Genomic DNA, 18975 nt, shown 5'->3' with positions numbered 1-18975 from the left:
CTTAGCCAGGGTAGGTAGATCTCGGGGAAACACAATACTACAGGAGCTGTTGGTTTACAGGGAGGCCAAACCCAGCGACAGAGACCCTGGGCAACCAAGCACCATCTGGTGACCGCCGGCTCCTGACACAATAGCCCATGTTGGCATGTTTATGATAGAGACCAGAAGCGGATTCCCATTATCCCCATCAGATCTTGCGATGTGGTTTCAGAAGAAGGCACCATGGGAAGCAGATGGGATAGCAGAAGAGAAAAGAACAGCAAGACAGACAGACAGGAGAGATTTATATGAAGCTAAAGTGCATACCCATAAACATGGGATAAGCAAATAGCATGTAAGTATGAAATTAAATACAGGAAATCTACAGTATCCAGTAATCACTCAAATACCTTCTTCACCTTTTTTCCAGTTTATCGTCAGCATTTTAAAATGAGATATTTATACCAATAAGTAAACCAGTTGTATACTGTAACCCTGGAAATATTGGCTGGATCTGAGAGATTCGTCCAGACAGACAATTCATTTTTACAGTTATTTTTGGATTCCTAGCTTTTGTGGAACACCGGCTTTCTGTGTTGGATTTTATGCCCCTGAAATGTATTTACAATGCATGGCATCTGTATTGTGCATTACATACTTAAATCATTGCTTTTCATTCCTCGCTTATAAAAAAATATTGCAATATCCTGAAGCCCCAAATACTCAAATTCAAAATATTATTGCAGTGTTTTCAGAGTAATACTACAAAATAATGTAGTGTTTTTAGATAAAGGAGAGAAAAGTGATCATGAGGAACATGGGTTCCCAAGATCTGGGAAGAGGGGAATTTGAATTTCACACCAAGATAAATTAAAAAATAAAAAAAAAAGAAGAAAAAAACACTAAGGTTTATTTTCTAAATAAAAACATAGAAACATTTTGTCATTTAAACAAAGAGAGAAGGGCGGGGGAGGCTCTGCATCCGTTAGCTTGCTCTCTGCGATGGACAAATACTATCAGAAACAAAAAGCATGGCATAGTTAGCAGGAGCGGAGCTTAGTGCTTTGGTTTTAATGATATGTATTTAAGTTCCTTTTAGGGGAAGCCTTCTGAAATCATTGGGGGGGAAAAAAATCATGGTTTTAAAGGCTTCTGTCATTGTTGCCTACGAGTGGAACAGAAAGACGCTTTCTTTGTCATCCAGGGGTTTATGGAAACACCTTAACGTGTCCTTTTCATAGGTGAAGCAATGCGTGCAAAACAGCAGCATGCCAACGCGTTCCCCACCCCCCCCCGTCATCGAAAAAAATAAATAAATAGAGGAACGCGGGGAAAACGGCCTTCGTAATCCACCAACAAAATGACAGCAAAGATGGTCTATCTCTGTAAATATTGCATGTCTCCCTGCCAAATCCCTCATGGGCTATTGTCCCGTCACCCCCACCCCCACGCCACCCTTTTTATATGTCATTAAGGATTTTTCGCATACGAACAAACGAGCGGAGGGAGAGAACGCGTTTGTGCCTTCCCCACCAGTTGGATAAGCCATGACAGGGCGGCTGGGAGCAGGCGCACGGAAAACACAGGGCAAATTAGGAAGTATGTTAATTCAATTAATATCACGGAGGGGCTGGCGGGCGGGGGGGGGGGGGAGGTGTGCGTGCAGATTTTCCGCCCGAGGAAGGAGGTGGCAGAGAAAGAACTGGGGCATGCCAGCTCCCGTTATTGTTCTGCCTTCATCGGTAATTAGCACGATAAGGAGGGGACGGCGTGAGGGAGGCAGCGTGGCGAAGGCGACGCGGCGCTGCGCCCTACCTCATGCCCATGCGGCCATCTTACAGGCAGCGCTCGGCTCCCGCAAAATGGCCGCCGGGGCCCCCGCGCAGCCTCCGGGCGCCTCCACGCACCGGGAGCCCGCGGCCCCGCCTTGTCGGGACGCCGTCGCCACCGTGCCCGGCCAGCGCCGGTCGGCACACGCTCGGCGCCTCACAGCAAGGCCCCCGGTGCCGCCAGCTCCGCACCCCAACTGGGCCTGAGCTGAGAACCGCAGCCGGAGCAGTTATGGCCACATGGATGTGCGGCCAGAGGGCGAGGAAACACGGGGCCTGACCACAAATTGAACGGCGAATTATGGGCAGATCCTGCCTTTCTCCTGGCCGAACCAAAACCGCACAAAAACCAGGAAAGAAAATGCAACCCTCCTAAATCTTAACTTAAAACAAGATCATTTAGAAAAGGAAAAGGCAAGGTTATACTGAAAAACACAGACAAAGCTTTTCACACTACTCCACATTTCTCAGGAGCTTTATGGTGGAGCATAAGTGTTGTTCAGGTCTCCAAACGAGCAATATCCATGTCTTAAAAAGACAGCAAAGGCCAGCCAAGGAACCCTCATCCGTGGTCACGGACTGTCCTCAAGATAACTAAAGCAATTGCTGACATAAAAGCAGTATTTGGGAAGTATTACATATGTTTTTAGCAGTGATGGGGCTATTCCACATGGTGAAAGAGGCACCTGATGCGTATTGGAAATTTGGGATCTGCTTTGCTGGACTGGGGATGGAGCCGGCGTTACCCATGCGGGAAGGCAATGACCACCACGCACAGACAGGGCCGTGTTATACATCCTACTCAGACAGCCAGACACACGGGATGGCAGGCTAGCTGCTCTGTTCTGGGGTTGTCTACACGGAAAACCACACCATTAAAATGACAGCCCTATAGGTCAACCACTACTCCTGCTTGCTACTCTGGTGCACATATCTACTCTTCTTCCAGGCTAACACTGGCTTTCTCCAGTTGAGCTTAAACTGCTCCCAGCACGGCATAACTAGCATACCGGGCAGTCCTCCCTTCTGCTAGAGTAAATATCCATGGAGGTTTTATGCACACAGCTCCTAGATTGCTCTCATATCCGTCCCCCAACCTCACGTCCACAGACAGACCTGCCCTTCGGCTAACCTCTCTGTCCTCCGCATGCTTCTGGGCTTTTCCCCATGCCCGTGACACACTATTACACCCTGCTTCACCAGGGTGCTAATCCCACTTGTCAATCTGAGGGCAGAAGCAAACGGGGGCTCGGTGTTTTGACGACGTTGTGATCTGTTCGAACTTTTATGATGTCTGGGCAAATTGGAAAGGAAGAGTCTCCATCCTCTGCAATGAAACTCCGCTACCGCCCAGTGAAACAGCTTGGGACTTCCGTGACCACAGCCATCGCTATGTTGGAAGAGGGGAGGGGAGTTAAGGCTCCTCTAGGAAGAGTGGGAATTTCAGACTAACCCTGAGTAGAGAGCACCACGGGGACAGCATGTTTCTCTTCAAACGCATGCGTCGGGGAGTGTGCGCATACGCCAAGACACCATATTTATACAAATAGATGAATTCCTAGGAAAAATGCAAATAGCATCTTCTTCCATCCCAGGCTTTCTCAGAGCTCCTGACATCCCCAGGTTTCAGAGGAGCACAACTGAGCCTCAGATCAAACATAGGCCCCGCAGGGACTCCCTCAGGGAAGCGGCCGTGCACTGGGGTCTCTTCCCTTCTTCCCCACGAGGTTTCCCAACCCAGCCTGCCTTGGGTGCTCTCTTCTGACATGCATAAGACACATGCGTGCACATGCAGAGCCTTTTTAAAAGGTGCTCTGGGAATTGAGCTCCACTTGCTCCTTCTTCTAAGTCAATCGTCATAAAATAGCTTTTGTGTTATTTTTAACAAAGCAACAGAAATAATCTCTGTTCACAACCCTTCTGCTCCCACAGCCCTGTCCTTTGGCACAACAAGCTGCCGCATGGTCCCACGGAGAAATGGGCAGGGGAAGACAGTGGGGTATGAGGGCGTGGGAGAGGCTGGCTTCTGGCATAGAGAAACCAGCTCCTCTTTCCCTTCTCTTGAGCCCATCATTTGGCAGGGCAGAGGCAGTGGGATGTGAAAGGGACTGGGTGATGAGTAAGGCACTCCAAACCTCCCCAATCTGGTCTCCAGTCATCCCCTACATTCCCAGCCCACTGAAGTACCCTCTTTTGACCTGAAGTGTAGCTTGCGCTCTGCAAACCAAGGCCTCTCTTACTCTTTGGTACCAGCAAGAGGTGACCCTTGCAGTAACATTGCAGCAATCAATGGGCTGACATGAAACCTGGGACAGCCTGAGCTCTGCCTGCCCATGGTGTGTCTTCCTCTCCAGCCTAGCCACAGACCTCGTCCCTCCTCCTTCCCAGCCTCACTCGCCTGGGCCCAGGACTCGGACATGCCGGAGACATTTCTTGATGAAACCTATCAGTGGGTGAGTGGCAGCTGAGCAGGTACCGAGCAAGACGCAGGGCCAGACAGAAGCCAGGGGGAAAGGCAGAGGGTGGAGGGAACGTGCCTCAGGAGGAATGCTCACAAAGGGCTGCTTTCATTAATAAAACATTCCCCCCTCGGTCGCCTTTTAATTTGGGTGTAAGAATTAACCCCATCTGCCCAACAGCACACTACCTACCAAGTTATCTCTGCTGTGGAAGGCCATCTGACATGTGTCTGCTCAATTGCTTCGCCTCCCCCTGCCCACATTCCTTGGCTCTCCAGACCCCTGCCAAACAGCTCATCAGCCTCGCAGGGTCTGCCCTATTGAAGAGATCTTCTTCCCACAAGATAGATTAGATCCAGTGAAAATAGGCTTAGTGAAAATACCATTTCACTATTAATGCTCCCCCCGCACTCTCTCACACCCAGAAAGATTATAACAAATCCCAGTCACCTTTTGCCCCTACTAACCAGTGCTCTAGTCTTTGCACTGCATGCCTTCCTTCACAAGCTGGAGAGCTGGGCACAGAGTAGCACTTACAATATACACACATATATAGCTAGTCAGCACTGGAGATCAGCCACAAAACACAGATCTCCCCACACATCATCTCCCTGTCCTCATCATGACACCCCAATGAGTCCCTCTCTGTTATACTTGCAATGTCTGGTCCTTAGGCATCAGCAAAAAGTTGCAGCAAAACCTGTTATTAGTTTTAAGCATGGTCTTTCCACTCAAAAATTGTTGGGGGTTGCTTTTACGTCCCTGAGACATTTCTATTCTCTCCTCTGCCTTGACTTTCTGTTTTAAGTAAAACTGAGATGCAGAGATGCCTTTGAACAGACAGCCCCTTCATTTTTCTAGAGGTGTGTTTTAATGAGTGACTCGCCTTCCAAAAAGGGGCCGGCGGAGGGGAACAGGAGGCAGATTCTCCACACAAATTCAATAGCTGGTAGGTTGCCATGGGCTAAAGCATTCCTCTGCACACATGAAGGGAAGGGACTCTGGAGCACTAAGGGTTTTGCCTCTCATGAGTTATAGCTCTACCCTTCAAGAGCGGAATAAATGCTTTATCCCATTGCAGCCTGCGATGTATTCTACATAGACGGATTGATTTCCCCTATTGTTCTTAATAAATCCTGGCGCATGAAGAAACTCGCTGCACAGCCATTTTTCCTGCCTTGTTCCACCTTGCAGAAGTAATAAGGGTCAGATGTGACCGTAGTGGGAAGCAAAGGCAGTGCTTTGCTGGATGTGCTTGGGGCTTGGAGGGTGCAGACAAGCAACACCCTTTTCTCTGGTTATTCTCCCTGGCTGAGTCTAAACTGAAGAAACCAGGGACCACCATTGGGTACCAAAGCATCAGTGTGTCTCCGAGGGGAGCAGCCGCTGTACAGGCTGGGACTGGACGAGCTATCCCTACTCTGATCAGGGCCTGACGAGGCTCCGGCCCTCTCCAGCCACAGCTCCCGTGAGGGCTGATAAACATGGGGCTAGCCCCCATACAGCCTGCCCTGAGTGTGCTCTGCTCCCTGCTGGGCCCTGCCTGCTTCTCGGCTGAGGAGCCCACACTACCAGCCCGGGCGCTCCTCTGCCTTCTCGCCTGAGGAAAACCCAAAAGCAGGGTGGTCGGAAGGCTGTCTGTCCGCCTCCCCCCAGGAGCTCAGGGGCACATCATCTGCAGGGAAGACTGTGATGTTTGCTCCATGGCTGCCAGCAGAGTACATCACAACAACAGAGCAGGATTCAGATGCCAAATAATAATGGAACAACTCATGAAATAGTTAAACAAAAAAAACAAAAAAAGCCGACCCTCCTCTCAGTGACTCCCAACTTGACAACATTGCAAACCCTCAATTTCTGTTGAAAGGCTCTCTTCCTCCCTACTGCCTTTTCTTCCCGTAAGGTTTACACCCATCTTCTTTCCCTGCACCGGGAGGGTGTTTGCTGGCCACAGCTTCATTGGTACCCAGCAAGAAGGCACTGCTGGACCCCGGAAAGCAGGTGGCTTTGCAAGGACCTGCCTTGGCCGCCTGCCTCTAGCTCCATCTAGGCTCACCAGATTATCGCCATTGGCCTTCTCCAGCAGCAGCTAACAACTGGCCCCTTTTCAAACGCCTAGCTGGGAAATTTGGCTGTGGGAGGGATCAGGTGAAAGAGCTGGTCTCCCGTGCATGAGTTGAACTCACTCCTTCAACAAGACTTCCAGGGACTCACCTCTCCTTGTTCAAGTGGAGACGTCCCTGCCCTTCCCAAGGTATCCCACTCCACAAATGCGCAGTCGTGTCTGGTTAAGGAAAAGAAAATTTGTCTCAATTAGAAAGAGGCTCCCACATGTATGGATGGATGTCAAGTAATTACTGAATGTCACTCATGGAGAAATGGCTGGAAAAGAGACCTTAAATTTGGAACTGTGCAAACATGCACTCGCCATTGCGAGTGAGTTATGGACCTTGGCATGCTTCAGAGCATACCTTGTGCAGATGCTTTCAAGCCCATCCCCTCAGCTGAAATACACACAGCCACGTAAAATACAGCCAGACACGACCACGTTCTCTAATAAGGAAATAAAGCCGAGTGGACCTGCATTGCCAGTGCCCAGAGAGCAACACTGTCTCTTTAATTTTCTCCCTGGCTATCTCATCCTTTGCACAAACTCTTTCCTCCCCGTGGCTTCTTCCAGCCTGGTGGGCAAAGTGGGAAAACATCATTAGGGAGGAAAAATAATTTAGTTTGTTAATCAGTATCCAGTGGTGGGAAACAAGAAAGACAGAAAGCAGGGCTGGCGGTTAAGGCTTAGGAAGGGCCAGCACAAAGCCCACCATTCATGACATCTGGGGCTGGGATTCTCATTGAATTAAACAGACACAAAGAGCAGAGGCATTTCATGCTCTCTTCACAAGAATTATCATATCTCCCTGGCACTAGGAAACCTTCTGCATGGGAGAGGGGGAGAGAAAGAGAGAGGGGAAAACGGGCAGGCTGGGTAGAAATATGGGGCAGGGTAGAGGCGGCTTTGTTCCAGGCTTGGATTTATGGATGGGATGCAGCGCATTGCCTTGCCGGGAGAGACAGGGCCTTTGCGCACTGGGTCTAATAAGAATCAGCAAATGTGAAACAGGGGGCCCCTGTGTACCATGAAGCAGGGAAACCCGCATTTGACAAGCCAACAGAATAACCGCTCGTGTCTCAAGGCTGCGGAAGGATGCTGACGCTCGTACGAGATGTGTCGTCTTGTGTGTGTCAGCGAAGGGGGGGCGAAGGGGAGAGGCGAGGAATGGAAACAAGAGACCAGGCAGCATCATTCAGTCATGAAAATTAATTAGCTCATGTACAAACCATGGCTGCCTCTTCCCCACTGCCCCGCGAGCATCCCCGCAAAGCCATGGCGTCCGCAGCGCCTGTGACCGTGAATGACAGGCGCAGATTAGGCAGGCTCCTTGGGACACGAGCCTGGCAGCACACAGGGGCCGACCGTGGCAGCAAGAAACCTGGAGCCTGTGCAAGAAAGCGAAGAGGGGACGATCAGGGAGAGGGGTCCTTGGGGAAGGGGCAGAGACTAGGGGTCAGGAGAAAGAGATAGGGAGAGACTGGGCACCACGTTGAGACCGGGCAGCATGGGCAGCATTGTTGCTGCCAGAGCAGAAGTTTGGATGGGTCCGAAAATCCAGCCGTTAACAGGGCCTGGTGCAGAGCGAGAGCATTTAGGCTCTAGACCATAAGCTCTCCAGGGCAGGACCTGTCGACTCCCACAGCGAACACCTGCCCTACTCCATCTCTGACCATTACAAGGAGATCCACTTTAAATACTAATTGCTCCCTGACCAAGACCTGTGAGCTGCTGGGAGGCCTCCCTGCATCATTACCTGTGGGAAGAGGGGGCTGATCTCTGACCTCAGGTCCCTGGGGTAATTTGAGCCAATGCACTGGTGCCACAAGTGAATATTGCTACCCGGTGAGTGAAGACAAGAAACTCCTGACCACCTCCAAGCTGCCCCATCCCCGAGGTTTTGAATTCCTCTACAATATCACGCTTTTTCTTCGCTGAGAGCAACCACAGGAGAAAGTGGGCGCAGGCAGCAATTACCAAGGGAAGCAGGCACGAGAAAGGAACGAAGAGATCCAGAAAGCGATTGATAGAAGAAAATAAAGAGAGAGGCCTCTTCGACACGGGATGTGTGCAGAGAACGAGAAGCGCACTGGAAACAAAGGGATGCGAGGACAGAGGAGAGGCTGGGATGGGCATCTCAGCAGACGCGTAGGTAAAAGTTGAAAAGGAAGCACTAATTAGCACCCTGGCCATCACTTCCCATTAATAGCTTGTCACCGTTTCCTTGATGTTGCTGAGAGCAGGAAAGTTGGTATGTGTGATGCTTACCTGTCTCTATCTCATTAACAGAAGTCAGGGTGAGAACAGACGTTTATTGCCTGCATCCAGATAGACAAGCCCTGAGATGCAGGCAGAGAGAGGAAAAGTTATGAAAAAGATGCTTGTGAAACAGCAGCCCATGCCCACACAATGGAAACCCAAACCTAGCACACTGGATGCCTGTGCCAACACAGCCACAGCTCCAAGCAGATGCTGGGCTCCAGGTATCCACGAGGAGAAAACACCAGGTCATATAATCATAATCCAGAGCAAAAACACTGCCAGCCTGAGAAAATGCTTTACTATCAGCACAAGGTATGTGCAAGGGGCCATGAGTGGATTAGACCCGGGAAAGTAAAACAAAAAACCCTACTGCTTGCTTCTGCAGACAAATTTGCTCGGCCAGAGTCCACCCTCCTATAAAAAAGAGATAGCTGAATATCGCCTCACAGATATCGCAAGCCACAGTGAAGAAACTTCCCAACAAAGAAAAAAAAAAGGACATTTCAAGCAGAGACAAATCTGCGTTGCATCTAATCAACTCCAAAGTAAAGTAAAGGCAATTCTTCCAGCAGTTAAAAAAAAAAAAAAAAAAGAGAGAGAGATTAGATCTGCTGTTTAATGCACAAAGGCCTCCCCTTTCCCTCCAACATGTGGAATTGCTCCCATTAGTGACACTGGAAAGAAAGAGCATGCAAGGCAAGGACACAACGGCAGCAAGTGGGTGTGAGCTGGTAACATGCATCTGGGTGGTGTGATGACGGGTATTTGTGTGTGTGTGTGAGTGCATGTGTGCGCGTGCATGTTCCTAGGGGCACCTTCGCTTTCCCAAGGAGGAAAATGCAACAAACGAGCCGAAGATTCCTCAAGATACGGAGCCCAAACCTCCCTAGGAATGAATGAGGCAAAACCAAAGGCAAAGAAAACATCAAGGCCGTTTCTGAGGGAACAAAGGCTTCCCCCTTTCAACTTGGAGACATCTTGGCCATTTAACTCAGATCGAGTGTAGGATCTGTTGACTCCCCCTTTATTCAAACGAGCTCGTTCAATAGTCCGCTAGGTCTTCTCTTCTCTACAGCTTCTCTACCCCTGTATTTGCTGTCCCCTACCAATGCAGTTAATGCCACATGCAGAAATACTGCCCTGAAATGGCCTCATTTAGATTGCATGGTCAAGCACTTCAAAGTTAGGAAATGTCCAATTTATGGCTGTCCATGCAACCTTATTTCCACCTCGCTGTGCAGCCACCCTCACCAGGGAAAGAGGGAGCGAGCTAAAAATAGGCTGTGACTGTGTCATTACAGCCTCGTAAGGGCACATGCAGCGAGAGCTGAATTAACGTCTCATGGTCAAACTGAAATCTGGTACCCTCTGACTTGCAAGCGTTCAGTTCGGTGCCTTAAACCATGGACATTTTTAATCTGCAGAAATCACATGCATTTTAAACATACAGAAAATGTATTATTTATAGCTAATAAATAATAGATTGTTTATATAAGCAAAAAGAAAAACAATTGTATGCAAGTGTAACGCATCCCCACCTCCCCACACCCCACTTCCATCACAGCCTTCGTCCTGCACAGGGAGCGAGATTTCAAGCCCCGAGCCTCAGCACAGATTTCTGCCACTATGAAATACAGGACTAATGTTATCTGGCAGCGGCAGAAGGCTGCTCTCCCGGGGGCCGCGGTGGCAGGGAAAGCGGGCCGCTGGGGTTGGCGAGGGCCAGGCCGGCATGCGCACACACAGACACACGCTTTTTCCTCCCCGCACCAGGACCTGGAGGAGTTTGTTCGCAGGAGAGTCAGGCTGTGCTACAAGAACGTGAGCTAGACGCAGCCACGTTAGCAGGAGTTGGCTGTAACCATCTTCCCACCGACGACAGCCGGCCCAGGGCAGGGCAGTGGCAAGAGCCCACAGCTTTACCTTGCTCGTGGTCTGTTATTATTCCAGGGAAACACCAATTTCTTTTTTTTTTTTTCCTTTTTTCCCTGAGGAGGCAACCGAAGGGAAATTGTGATTCTGAACAATTCATAATTCAGCTAAACCTGAAAGGATTTCGGGGACAAAGAATAGGCATTTCTCTAGCCTAAGAGCTTCCCCCAGCCGAATTTCAAGGGCCCGCGACAAACAATGGGAGTGTCAGAGGTTCTCAAAAAGAAAAAAAAGTTCAAGAATCTTTACAATAAAAAGTGTTAGGCAACACAGAGGTCAGCGCCAGCTCCTCCTATAATAAATAGCAAGACTATCTTACATTAACTATAGGAGACATTTTAATGCAGTGTCTCAGCTTCGTGCTAATTATACTTTTTCACCATATTTTGAACCTAAGAAAAAATGTCATCAGTTAATTATAACAGATGAGGGAGTGTGAAGACTTCCTCAATAAATAATGCCTTGATATCTCATATCCAACAAGCTGTGCTCACTGCTCTGAAGGTGCCCAGAAATATGTCCTCTCAGGAAATATATCAAGAAATGATGGTCCCATAAGCTGGCTTTGTTTCCAAGCCTTGATTTTCAGCCCAATAATTAAGTGATTTTTATGGATCTGGGAGAGTAAAGGTCATGGGATTACTGGAATAGGGCCAGAGAGATTCAATGTTAAAAAAAAAAATACAAAAGACCCCAGCAAATTCCCCCCATAGACACACACACAAACACACTAAAGCAATTTGGTTTCCGGGCCCAACTGCGCTCTCCCAGGTTTCCCGAGGTCCCATCCCTTCAGTCCTCTTTCACTCCCAGCATCTCCACGGTAATCTCACACGCAAAGAAAAAGGCTTATTTTAACAAGACCAGGCCCCGCGGACGGCACGCCGGGGAGTTAGCGAGCGCTGGGGCCCGGCTCTGCCATCCGACCACCCCAAGAAGGAGGGACCCATCCTGGTCCCGCTGCCCCCATCCGCGGGTGCAGCCCCGTGCGCCCAGCACCGGCCTCTCGCCATCCATGCTGGGGCAGGTGGGTGTCCAGGTCCTTACGAAGGTTCGTCGACTAAACCATCTTTCTTTCAGCTCCTTTCCCCACCCGGCACCCCTCACTTCCCCCTCTGAAGAGCTGGGATTTGGCGTGGGAAAGACGTCTTTGGGCTTTTCACAAATCCAGTATCCCCTTGAACCAAAACCAATTAGCCTGGCCCAAGGTCCTGCCATTGAAGGACTGTCCCTTCTTTTCAAACCCCCGCGGGCTCAATTGCTCTAAGGAGCCTGGATGTGAATGAGCAAAGCCCACTTAAAGTGGTACTTAAGGCCAGACCAGGGTGAAGGAAAAGAGAAAGCCTCTATAGGAACAGCAAGCTGAGTTTCCAAGAGACAGCTAACTGACTGAGATTGTGTTCTTTTTTGCCCCCCCCATTTTCCTTTTTTTACCCCCACTCCTGGGCTTTCAAGGCAAACACTCCTAACTAAACCTGAGCCACTGGATAAATATAGGCGACGGCACCTGAAAACGCGATTCCTGCCGCGGAAACTTGGAGCCCGCTCCTCACTCACTGCAAAGCCGGGGAGCCGCACTGCGGGCAGCACGAGGGCTCAGGCTTGCCCAGGCACACGCACTGTCCCGAGCACGGCGAGAGGGAGTCGGGACATTCAGCGAGGGCTTTGGGAGGGCTGGCACTGCCCGTAAGTGGCAGGAGGCGATGCTTTTGCCGCTGGGCTCTTGGCAAACACGTTCCCGGGCTCGCGAAAGTGCAGCGAGGGGCAAAAAGCACCAAACACCACGAACCAACCTGGAAACAGCAGCTGCCGGGAGTCATGTGCCGGGGAAAGGCAGCCAGGGCAGCGCGCAGCCATCTTACGCTCCCGGCCCTCGAGGACGTCCAGGAGGGTCGGCACGACCAGGCGGACGTGGTGCAGCAACACCCAAGAGCCCGGGTGATAAAACTGCCCGGGCGGCTCGGCGCGCGTGCCGCAAACGCCGTACGCGCACTGCCATGTGCCAGACACAAACACCTTCAAGCTCACAGCTAGAAAGAAAAAAAAAATCCTATCACCTGCACATATGCCAAATTAGCACCTTCCAACCACGGGGCTGCGTGCCCCGAGGGGACACGAGAAAGCGCGTTGCTGGCACACGCAGAAACATGTATCTGCATTCAGCAGAGGCGAGAGACTCGACGCTCAGCCCTCCCCGGCGAGGGCCCATCGTTCGCACCTTGCGAACCGGGGACAAGTCACAGCCACTCGCACCAGCCACGGCCACGAGCGGGATGGGGCCTCCAAGCTGGTAGTCTCTGCTTCTTCTCTGATGGCTCGGACAAAGCCGGAGAAGACAAACAGGTAAACAGGCACCGTATGTCTGCGTCGAGGCAAAGAGAGACAAAAGACGTCGCGGAGCCAGGCCTCCCGCTTCAAACCAGCCATTGCCAGGCGATTTCACAAAAATGCCCATTGATGGGATTTCATCCATAACCAAACGGCAGGGCTCACATGGCCTCGGTCCCATTCACAGGCAGCTTGTTTAAACAGTCGGGGCTGAACAGCCTCTTCACCATCTACCCCCGGAGCCCCGACGGCTTTGGCGTACCCCTGTAGCTGGGACAAACCCCCGCACCACATGCCTTGAGCCAGACTCACTGGACAGGGTGGAGGTTTCAGGACAAGAAGAGAAATAAAGGAAAGAGTTTGAGCACACAATGTCCCGGGGCATCGGGCCCCCAGGGTAAAAGCACATACTGTATTTTCCACTTACCCCCTTACTGCCCATGCAGCTTCTTACATTTCTGCCTCTGTCTGCTTCTAGTTGCCCATCCCAGTGCTGCTGGAAGAACAAAGACATAAAGGCCCAGCTCGAGAAACCTCGCCCACGTGCTGCTGGCCCTGCGTCCTACCGCTCGACCAGGAGAGAGCCCCGCCGAGAAGCCCCCCGCGATGCCCGGGAATGCTCCGTCTGAGCTCCCCGTGCCCTGGCGTTCCGGCCCGGCCCGTGGCGCCCGGCCCCGCGCGAGCCAAGAGCCTTACGAGACACCTTCTCTCCTGGCTTTGGGCTGCACCGGAGAAAAGACCATGCTGAAGCCAATAGCTACACAAACAGGGCAAAGAGTTAAGCCTCCGAGAGAGCCATGTGAGCCAGCGGGTTATCACGGCTCTGGTACAGCTAGCCACATCCCATCAGCGGCCCAAAGGCAGAGCCCGTGCTCTGCGTGACCCTCATTCCTCCAGAGCACTTAAAAAAAAAAAGACACAAAGCGAAGAGGTGATGCCAGGCAGGGAGGGACTGTCTAAATGCAGTAGGTATGTCACAAGCAGGGGTTTACTGGGGGTTAGCGGGGCTTTATCCGCCTCTTTGCCCTCCACCCCTGCACACAAGCTGGTGTGGCTCGTGCTCCTGTACCCCGTTACTCACTGCCATTTCCCAGCCTCCTCGTTAATCGGGACGGGGCTGCCTCCGCGGCTCCCCCCAGACATCTGCCTGCGTATATTTGCACAGACAACAAGAGCGAAAGTAAAGAATTAAGCACGAGCAGAATTCAGCCACGGCTTCTCTCTCTCAGAAACTATGGGACGAGCAGCTCAGTCCCTTTCTGCAGATGTGCAAGTAAAACTCCTTGTCTCAAGCCCATCGTGGGGGGGGGCTTCTTTGGGATAAGCAAGCCAACCCTCCTGCCTGAAAAAATACAGGAAAAATCAGCTCTGAACGTGTGATGTTGGGGGAAAAAAAATTAGGAGTCAAGGGTGGTTTCTGAACAGCTGATCCTACAGCAAGATGGAAAAACTTGCATTGGATCCTCTGTAAAAGTTCACATGTAGACACTGATTTCCACACTTGTATTTTATTTCCTAAAATTATACCTATATATATTTATATACACACACAAATACATTTATTATATGCGTGCATATATTTTTTTTTTCTCAGATCCTCTCTTTATATAGTCACCTACTGCAATTACAAAAGCCAGGGACAGAAATACCTACTGGGTTCTGCCAGTGCAGAAACACTCCCACCAGAACAGATTTTCTCTAACACGCTGGTCGAATGATTCCTTCTGAATTATATTCATTAGGAATTTGAATGTTTCTTTCCTCCATCCCCCACCAAATCATTACTCCGGAATAAATGCATTCATCAGCCACCTTGCTCAGTTCTCTCCTGCTTTGTTCAGTCTAGTTTTAAAGCATCTCCACTGAAACCGTTTCCACCTTACTCGATGCTATCATACAGAAGAAAAAATAAATAAATAGAAGAAGAATTGAGTGCCACTCACAATATTGTGGAAATAATTGGAAAATTATTTCTTAAAAATAACCGACATAATAAAGGAGGGAAATAACTACATTCCCTCCTCCCCATCTCCGATCTCTTCCACAATTTCTGGGATTGCATCAAGAATACATATTCCAGATGGGCTGGAGAGAACAAGGTTGGTTCTTAATGACACGTCTTTTGCAGTGTTGGGAATGAATGATTCATTCGGATCTTGCCGAGAATCGGTGCCACAGTTGAGTTACATTTCTAGAAAATCCGTATCTTTAATTCTGGCGCTGCGTGTGGGACCCAGCAAATCATGGAATTACTGCTGTAACTTCGGATTAGTAACGCTTTCTAAATGATAGTCTAATTCCAGGCCTTCATGCTTTTCAGCGTTCAAACTCACATAGCCTTTTCCCTGGGAGGCTTCCCGTGGAATTAGTGCTGGCGTCTTCGTCTTTCTCTGCCCTTTTTAATTTCTCCAATGACTTCTCATTAGAATATATAATAACAACAGCTCCTCAGAACTTTTCTTTCTCACGTATAACCAAATTCAGGCTGAGATCCTTTTTCCTTACTGTTGTTATGGCGGTGGTTTGCTGGCCCTGGAAGGGTGCACAGGCATATTTAGCTTTGCGGGCCTACGTGGCGTCTGACGCCATTACCCCGTGCAAGGGATGTCGGAAAACCTGCCTCGGAGGTGTGCAGGGCTCCCACCTCTCGCTTTTCCAGCGTGCCGACGGGGCCAGCGGCTCAGTCCTGCCGTGCTACCCTCTCCCTCGGCGAGACCTGCGCCCACCACCCGGCTACAAAGCAGAAGATGAGGCAGGGTACCCCGCACCCCACCTCTCTGGGAGCTTGGCAGCGTCTCACCCGTCTCCAAAGCGGTGCACAGAGAGACGCAGGGGGCAGAGAGCCCGCAAAAAGCCCCCTCGCAACCCCGCTCACCGGCAGGCTGTGGGAAGGTTTTTCTTTGCAGTCTCCCCGGAGCTGTCGCAGCCCACGGGGGCTGCCGGCAACGCAGGGACCATTCCTGCAGGACACAAGCCACGACTGCCGCCCAGCGCGGGGTGCGGACGAGTGGCATCGCACCCTGCCGCCCCGGGGCTGCTGCCAGTGGTGCCCCACGCCGTGCCCCAGGGTGCTGGGGCCCGGGGCCCGCAGCCCCGGCCAGGGGCGCTCACCCCACACCGGCTGCGAAAACGTGCCGGGGAGCTCGGTGGAGAGCGCGGTGCTTTGTGTCGCCATGGGAACGGAATGCAGATTTGCCAATTGCTTTTTTTTTCTTTTCTTTCTTTCTTTCCTTTTTTTTATTTTTTGCCAGACATTGTAATACATATTATGTTTCAACTTCTCAGGCTTGCAGCAGAGGTGAGGAAGGCTTTGTGCCTGCTAACCGCTTGGCTCCGTAGGAAGCCCCAGGGCTGGCGGGCTGCACGCCGGAGGGGTGCACCCAGCAAGACCCCTTCCCTGGGCACCCCTTCCCTGGGGACCCCCGGCTAGAGACAAAAGCAACTGCCACGGCACATGAAAAGTGACTAAATTGTCAAGAACTTGACCTCCCAAAGGGAGGCCAGAATCAAACCCAAAGACGAAGGAAAAAGAGAGACAGGGAGGGAGAGAGGAGAAGAAGAGAAAAAAAGCCCCAAAGCGGGTGTTTTCCAAGGCTTGACCCCCAGAGCGGGGCGGAGGGGCTTTGTCAGGGGAAGCAGCTGGGGCGCTCGCCCCCCCGCCGCCCAGCCTGCCTGCCGCGGAGCTATTTACACCCCCGGAGCTTAGGAGCGAATTTCGAGGTATGCTTAACAGAGCGTTAAAACCCGAATTTATTTGGCACTGAAAGCATTTGCGCAGGGCCTGCCTCGCCTTCCCCGGCCCTCCCGCCTGGTGCCGCGAAGCCCCGAGGTGCTGCCCGGTGCCCGGAGCCCGGCCCGGCCCGACGGGGAGGGCGCGGCGCGGTTACCTGGAGCCCCGAGGTGGCGGGCGGCGGGTCGGGTCGCCTCTGCTGCTGGCTCCAGCGCCGCCGGTCCCGGTGCAGCCGCTTCCCCCGGGCGAGCAGGTCTGGAAGTCATTTCTACTTTCGGTTATCTAGCTTTATGATGGCTCCATAACACTCATACAGCTAGATAACCAAAGACAGAAACATCCCTCCGGCGGGGCTGCCGTTCGCTCGAGGTGGGCACGGCTGGGCAGAGCGGCTGGGATCTGCCAGCGAGGAAGCCAAAAGAGACAGAAAGGAAAAAAAAAAAAAAAAAAGGACACAGAGAAAAAAGATAAATACGAGAAGGAAAGAAAAAGCAGGAGCGAGACCTATGAGCGCATTGCGGGCGGCGCGGCACAGCGCTGGAGCCGGGCTTGCCCGGAGCTCCCCGCCGGCCGGGGCTGCCCGCGACGGCACGGGCCGGGCTGCGCACAGCCGAGCCGAACCGAGCCGAACTGTGCCGAGCCAAGCCAAGCCGGGCCGAGCCGAGCCGAGCCGAGTCAAGCCGAGCCGAGTCAAGCCGAGCCGAGTCAAGCCGAGCCGAGTCAAGCCGAGCCAAGCCAAGCCAAGCCAAGCTAAGCCAAGGCAGGCTGGGCCGGGCCGAGCCGAGCCGAGCCGAGCCCGGCGCGGTACCGGCCCGGGCGAGCCGCACTCGCGCTCCCGCACCGCTGCCCAACTTCTACTCCCCTCGCATGGTAATCGCCCCCTTTGGGAAGTGACGTCACGCCGCGCACAGCCAATCCGCGGCCCCGCATTCAAATCAGCGCCCCCTTTCCCGCGCTTTCGCGGCCCGGCCCGGCCGGCACTGGAGCGGGTCGCGCCGCGCCCCGGGATGGGACGGGACGGGGCGGACCGGGACGGGGCGGATCGGGACGAGAGACGGGACGGGATGGGACGGAACGGGACGAAATGAGACGGGACGGGACGGGGCGGACTGGAGCAGGACGGGACTGAACTGGACGGGACGGATCAGGGAGGGATGGGGCGGGACTGGACGGGATAGGGCAGAGCTGGACGGGGCCCCCCCGCACCCCCCGGGCCCGGCCTCCCTACGCCCGCCGTGCCTCGCCTCCCGGCCTATGCTGGAGGGGCCCCGGCCCTGGCCGCAGAGCCCTCTCGGCACCTCCGCTAGGTCGGCGGCGAGGGAAGAGGCAGCGAGACCCTACGCGGCCTGGCACAGAGGGACCGACATGCACCTGACATCCCTTTCCCTGTCCTCGGCCCTGCCCTTTTCTTTTTTCCCTCTCTTTTTCCCTTTCCGTCGATTTTCCTTTCCTTTTTCCGTCCCCTTACCGTCTGCCTTTCCTCTTCCCCGGTCCCCGTCCAGCGCATCCCTCCCACAGCCTCGTCCGCCGGCAGCCCCGTCCGGCCTCGGCACCTCGCCCTGCGGCGGGGCAGCCCGAAGCGCCCCTTTCTCCGGCTCAGTCGCCCCGAGAAGCAGCCGGGGGCTGGGAAGGCACCTGCGACGCGGCCCGGGTCCCTGCCTGCTGCCTCTCCCCCGCCCCGATTTTAATTATTTCCCCTCCAGGTTTTGCTATTTCCCGCATGGGCTCTTAGTGCAATATGCATATAGTGACGAATCAAGCACATACAAATAATAACAACAACATCAGCAATCATAATAAAAAGCCAGAAGGTAAATATGATTATCTAGGGTGGTTATCTGACCTATCCCTCAAAAAAAAAAAAAAATTGTAATCTCTCGCCATTTTTAACCATCGCTTTCCCTTAAATCTGAGGCGTAGGTAAAATGTGACCTTCTGCAAAACAGGGGATCTGCGAAATGAAGCGATTATTGCGGGAGAAGCCTCGGCTGAGCAGAGCCTGCCGGTCCCGGCGGCTCCGGCTCTCGGCAAGCTCCGCTCGGGTTATTTATTTCCTCCACTCCTCGCCTCCTCTCTCCCCGCCATTCCCTTCAAAAAAAAAAAAAAAAAAAAAAAGAAAGAAAAAAAATCCAGCAGCTCAATCAGGCTAAAAGCTAAAAGATCAGCCCTGCCAGCCCCTCTGCGAGCCGGCTGCGCTCTCCGTGCACGGGCGAGGCGAGCCGCCTCTTGCTGGCTCCCGGTAACCTGCGGCTTCCCTTCCTTCTCCTCCCTAACGAGAAACGGGCCCGGGGGTGGCCTGGCCGCCCCGAAGGGTCTGCAGCAGGTGGGGAGAAATCTTTGCTCCTTCCC

General features: G+C 52.5%; 1 long non-coding RNA gene across 2 annotated transcripts in view; it reads right to left on the bottom strand.

Moving 5' to 3' along the window:
• The window catches only part of LOC106497390 (uncharacterized), a 40587-nt gene extending 23716 nt beyond the window's left edge, over positions 1–16871 (bottom strand). For both annotated transcript variants that reach the window (XR_010885730.1, XR_010885731.1), the window contains exons 1-2: positions 16784–16871; positions 6482–6551 (exon numbers count right to left, since the gene is read on the bottom strand). This is a non-coding gene — a long non-coding RNA (uncharacterized lncRNA). The remainder of the gene's footprint in view (positions 1–6481; positions 6552–16783) is intronic.
• Positions 16872–18975: the final 2104 nt, after the last annotated feature.

The sequence above is a fragment of the Apteryx mantelli genome, chromosome 15 (assembly GCF_036417845.1).
Source record: "Apteryx mantelli isolate bAptMan1 chromosome 15, bAptMan1.hap1, whole genome shotgun sequence".
NCBI classification, from domain to species: Eukaryota; Metazoa; Chordata; class Aves; order Apterygiformes; family Apterygidae; genus Apteryx; species Apteryx mantelli.
The sequence above is the reverse complement of the archived record's forward strand: the minus strand, read 5'-3'. Positions and strand labels throughout refer to the sequence as shown.